Genomic DNA, 6,256 nt, shown 5'->3' with positions numbered 1-6,256 from the left:
TATACAAAAGTCACCCTCAAGATCCTGCTCTGATTCACTCTGAAGGTCTACATTCGGCTAAGATCCCGCATTTCAGATCATAATTTGTGGAAAAAAAACCCGGGCGGGCATAGCCGATCAAACAAGAGTGAAAAGTTGAGATCAATAAACTGTCCGTCGCGTCAAAGATCAGCCACTATCGTGAATGTGATCACATACACGTAAAACTGGATGAAGCGATACAATGTTTGCCCCCGTCGGGATCACACCAGGGTGTGAACTGACCGACGCGTTTGTTATCCACAAGCATCGCACTCACACCTGAGCTCTCCCCCTAAACTTGCATCACTCGCTGGGTGGATAGGGCCTACACGTTCGTTCCAGGCGGGATCACATCGAACCGTGAACTCCCTTACCATTGCAGTAGGCGTTGATTGCAGCAGTTGTTTCTATGCCCGAATGTGCTAGACAGACTGAATTTTAATTGGTGTGTTCCCGACGTAATGGTGTGTTACGACAAAGGCATTTGGGGAGGAGGGGGGGGAACTCGGTCAGAGATGGAAAGGTATAAATTTTCGACAGGTAAAAGGCAGGGGCAGCTGAATAAGCATAGATCTTGAGACTCATGATAGGATGATAAGTGAAAATGGCACGCCTCATGGCACTATGCACTGTGATAAGCCATCAAGGTTAACCACTCTTAGCTCGCCATATGTCATAAACCCACCAAGGGGTCACGTCAGTTCATTTTAGGGTGGAAGGAGACCATTTTACCGATTGTAAGCCTTAACATGAGTCCCCATAGATTCTTCCCTGGGATCGTCGGTTAACATCCCGGTTCGCCTAAGATCCCGCATTTCCTTGCTCCCGAGCACCGGGATCTTAGGTGGAGACTACTGTAATCATATTTTGGGCAAGCATATTTTTTTTGTTGCTACTCACACATGATATGTGCAAGTTGTTTTTACAAATGTTCTTTCACACTGCAATACTCTTTTGTAACATGACACGATGGAATCAGGGGCTTGTCAAATTTTGGGCATATGGAGTTATTGTTATCATCTTAAAGCCTGTTTATTTACCTTGCTTTTTGTGGAAAATATATCCATGTTAAATAGAAGTCTAAATATTTGCTATTGAAGGAGGTCTGGGTTACCTGGTTTCAAAGGTACAATTAGTGAGGAAATGTCCCCAAAGTTTAGTTATTTCCTTCGCTTGAGAGCCGGTGGAAATTGAAAATTTACATCTTTTTTTGCATTTAATCAATGTTTTTCAGTAAAATCCACACTTAAATGTGCTTTTAATGGGCATAAAAGGTGTTGAGCCAAAAAATAAAAATTTGAAAAGAATTTTTCCAAACTTTCGGAAAACTGCCAGTTTCTTCACTTTCATTATTTTGACGAGTGCCTGATTTCACCACGCTGACTCACATTTTATCACATTGAAAGAGGAAAGAGGGTTGGGGAGGGGTTTGTTGGGGGTTGATGGATTGAATTACTATATATTGTAAAACATCACAGAAATGTTGATCCTTACGTATTCTTTGTTTATTCGACTCCGCAAGACATTGTAGAGGAAAGTGTGATCATGATATCAAACTGTGATGATATGCCACAAAAACATTGGCTAATAATTGTGTTTACATGCAGAATGGAATTAACTGTAGCTTACCCCACTCATGCATCTCTGTCTGGTATGCCACATGTTTTATCAGTCACTCACTCTGCTTGAATATGTAAAAACAATTGGTACTGTTTTAAAGGTTTTGAGAAATATTCGCTAGCATTGTAGACCTACTTATGTTTCAAGAAAATATTTCAATTTGTCGCTTGTCTTTGGAATTCAATTTGTCACTCCCTGGACTGATCTAAAATTTGTTTACTGAGAAATTGTCATAAAGTGATAAGGCATGGATGGCTGACTCCTTTTTTTTTCTACTTCATTTTTTTTAAAATATCGTGATACGGTATTGTGATAATGTTCTTGAGCCCTTCGTACAACTCGTTGCAGACACGAATTCTGGTCATCTCTACATATTATATTTGTGAAAGTTCGTCACTTTGGCCGCCGAAAACTTAACTTTCAAATTTGAAAAAATTAATGATGGTTCAGAATCAGTTAAAGTGTGCACAGTTTTATTGAAGAGCCTGAAGTCACTAGTTTAATTTTCAGTTTTTCGTTAGTTTTGTTTAGATCTACATCTAAATCTAATCTTGGGAAAGTCGATCTTCTGAGGCGCCATTTATTATATATTTGGCATCTTGAAATCACATATGTCACTTTTCCCCATAAAACTACGACAGCTACAGAGTTGAAAGTTGGCAAGTACCTTCAAAAAGATAGATAAAGCCCCATGACGGAGCCCGATTTTTTATTTATTAATTTTCTGAATTTAGAAAAATATATTTGACAAAAAGTTCCTGTCCTTCTTTGGCTTTTGTTATTATTCCATTGAGAAACGAAACAAATCTGCGAATTTTGTCCTTCTCAGCGAAAGTGCCGGAAGTGATATTTCGCGAGGCGCATTTTGTTTTGAGAGTAAACGGTCTAGACCTAATTTTTTGCATCTCTCAAGATTTATTGCTCCATTCCAGTAGAGTGTAAATATTGTAGGCCAATGACTTTCAGTTGATGTTAATGCACTGATCATTTCATCGAAAGGGGGCCCAGCTAGTTCAACAATAATTGAAGATGTCTTATTTTGGGGCACTTGATAAAAAGTTGCATAACTTCGTTATTCACAACAAATTTTAAATTCTTAATCCAAAACTTTAAAAAGCAGACAACAGCATGCATTCTATGAAATATGCAAGTTCGTATTTCTAATTTGTGTATATAGGTGCAAAAAATGACTTAACATTGGTTTTGGTCTGCTGCTGATAAGAAATATTACATGTTTGCTATGCTCTTAAAGAGTTGTGCATATTTGAAAATATTACATTCATTTATGTACTTTAAACTTTATTTTTGTTATGGCTAACACATAGTGGGATTTTTTTAAAAACGTGTTAAAAAGAATGTTATTGAATCCTTTCACTCATTTACTCTGTTTTTAGAATTTAAAAATGAATTTCTCATTAAGGCCGATATTTGTTCTCAGTATAAAGATATGTATGCTTGAGAGAATAGAATGAATTGCAGTAGTAAAAGTCCATGAGAAAACGTTAAATGGTTACATTCTGAGGATGAGTTTAGAAATATTTATGCTGAAATTATAGGAGTTCATTTATCGAAAACTAGACTGTAACATCTGTTGATATATGTACATCACATTTTATTCCTTGAAGATACTGTCACTAATTTTACCCACTGTATTGTTTTACCCTGGACTTCATCTCAAAAGAAGATTTCAGCTAGGTAAGTAACCTGTGTTAGGGATAGAAATGCTTGGCGGTGTGTTGTTTCAACCAGCGCAATGGACAGAAATGTCTTTTGCTGCATTGTTTCCGGGTTTCTGTTAGCTCAGGCACTCTTCAATTCTAGATAGCTTGGTACCTTGCGCATCAAGTAAGGAGCTTATCAAAGGAAATAAAAGATAATCTGGATATTGTCCTTTCAAATCATGAATGGAGAAAGTTATAATATTATATAGAAATTAAAGTTGGAGAGAGTACTGTGAGTAAATTTTCCCATTTAAACTGCTCCAGTGTCTTTTCTGATTTATGCAAGTACAGTTACTAAGCAGTTGAGCTTTGTTTGATCTTATGGCACTGGTACATGTTCCATATTCAGATGGTATTTTCTGTTCAAACTGGTTTGCTCTCTTTTCAAAAAGTTTAATTTGCAAGCATATTGCAATGAATTTGTGTAGTAGTTGACATAATTAGATTTAGTTTTATGTGTGAGTGCTGTTTGAGTACAACGTCCACACCATATTATGTGTGAAATAATGATTAACCCATTACTTTTTGACTCAAAGTATGTCTCAGGGTACGGAAGGCATTCATATCTCAATGTTTGCAACATTTGTTATATTTTATTTGCTCTCCTGGAGTAATAATCATATCCTGTTGTACCACCTTGTCTTTCCACGTTGCACCAGCCTTCTGGTCTCTTGTGCTGTTACTTTGTTCTTTTCCACTGCTGATGAACAAATACTGTCTGTTGGCGTAAGCGTTGCATGTTTTCAGCAATAGTAATAGTGTACTGAGGTCTATTTGTCCTCTCCTTCTTGCCTCCTTTTACAGTAGCAAAATGTAGTAAATCTCAAAGTGAAAAAGTTTTAAATTTGTGAGGTGTGCTGCCGAAATGAGTTACTTCTCGGATTTTAGCCTTATGGAAATTGATACATCAACTTTATTGGTGGAGTTTGTACAATTTATAAGTATGGAATAATAAAAGACACAATAAACTGGAAGAAAATGGCATCAATGGAAAATCTATAAATCGGGACCCCAGAGTCGATTTTCGGCCAATATCTCCATTCTTGGATTGCGAGAAGTAACTCATTTTGTCTTCATGCCTCACATTTGTGAACATGTAGGCAGTTTGTTAAGTGTTTGGTGTGTTGTACCAATGATATATCATATCGGTTTGTATGGAAAAATTCCCTCCATGGATGAATTTTGGTTGAGTTTTGTGTATGGCTATTTTTTGTGTCTGTGCAATAGTATAATAGTGCTCTTGCCTTAGCCATTACAAAGATGATGTGTAACTTTTTCCTACTCTTTCGTTGCTCGTGTAATTTGAAACGGTGTGGAGCAGACTGAATCACTGTTGAATGTGTCACATGTCACATATATATGCAAAAGCAATATTTTTCTATTTTTATTTTGATGATTTTGTATAGTATTAGTATAGCTTTCTCCCCTTTTGCACGCCTGTACATTTTGCCTTTTTAGAACTTTAATTTACGCAATCATGGTCATGAAAGTAAGAACCTTTTGTCTGTGGGAACAAGGTCATAGTTCCTGCCTGAATTCCGTCTTTATATTGCTTATATTTGTCATGGGCTTGCTTTAATTCTTAAGAATCAAATCAATTTATCAATGCACATTAAATTCTTTTTTGTGGATGTCGGATGCATGCACACACACACACTTGCACACCCACACTCGTACACCCACACACATGCAAACACACATACATACACACACACAAACACACACACACACACACACACACACATACACAGAATGAATCTGTTATTAATTATATGCTTTGGGTCTCTGCCAGTCTGTTTTCTTTTTTCTGCAGCACTTCAGATTACTCAATTTTAATAGTTCTTAAGCTTTGAGGTCAGGATTTATTACTGTTGTGTTTTACAGGAAGTAAAATTCATACAAAAATAGAACACATCTTTATTATGTTTTTAACCAACTGCTCCGAAGGGTTTATCTATGAGTACTATGAGTAATAAACTGATACTCGTTCAGTTTCTGCTTGATTCCATACTCCGTTGGATGAGCCTGAGAGCATTTTGTTTTTATTAAGTCTTAATCTTCTGCTAAGAGAACCGGGCACTTAGTTATGTTCAAAGCATTTCTTACCTTTTTTGTCTGTTTTACAACTTACAGTGGTGCTCAGATTTTTTTTCTTTTTATGGCTACTTTTGCAGGGGCATTCATTTGTGTTTACCTAATACTTTTAAAGCTGGTACAAACGAAATGTAGCCTGATTAATGTGTACATTAGATTCTGGCCTTACGAGTTGAGCAAATTTTACGTCATGGTTAAGATATTATGTAAGCTACAGTTTTGCAAGTATCCTAATTTTGTTTGTTTTATTTATGGAGTGATCATTTTGCAGTGAGGATGATCTCGAGTTCGAAGACCCTGACAGACTGGTCTCATGTTCCATGACAAACTGATGTGCCTTATGTATTTGTATCGTGAAACAGTATAATATCAGTGGCATTAATTAATACTCCTGTCTATATAACTTGCCATCAGCTTGTCAGCTTACCTCAGCACAACTTAACAATGTTTTTTTTTAACATCCAGTGTGCAGTTTTTTAGAGGGTAGGCCCAACTTCTGTTTATCTGTATTTTGTTATTAGTAATATTAGCCTCCGATATTTATGTCAATCATACTTTTCCCTTATACTTATTGACTGTTTGTTGTCCTGTCCTTTTTTTTATTTGTACATCAGATCTGTCCTGCACTAAATGACCTTTTTGATCAAGTTGATGTGTGACACTTTATTCAAAAAGCTTCTTCCTTCTTCACCCTAAACTTTTGGCGGGGGCTTTCGTGGCCTAGAGGTTAAGGTGTTGGCCTCTCATTCAAAGGTCCCGGGTTCGAATCCGGGTAGCGACCGAAAAATTTTCTTCTCTAA

Source organism: Aplysia californica, unplaced genomic scaffold, assembly GCF_000002075.1.
Source record: "Aplysia californica isolate F4 #8 unplaced genomic scaffold, AplCal3.0 scaffold00236, whole genome shotgun sequence".
Classification (NCBI taxonomy): Eukaryota; Metazoa; Mollusca; class Gastropoda; order Aplysiida; family Aplysiidae; genus Aplysia; species Aplysia californica.
This window is presented reverse-complemented; position numbering follows the sequence as displayed.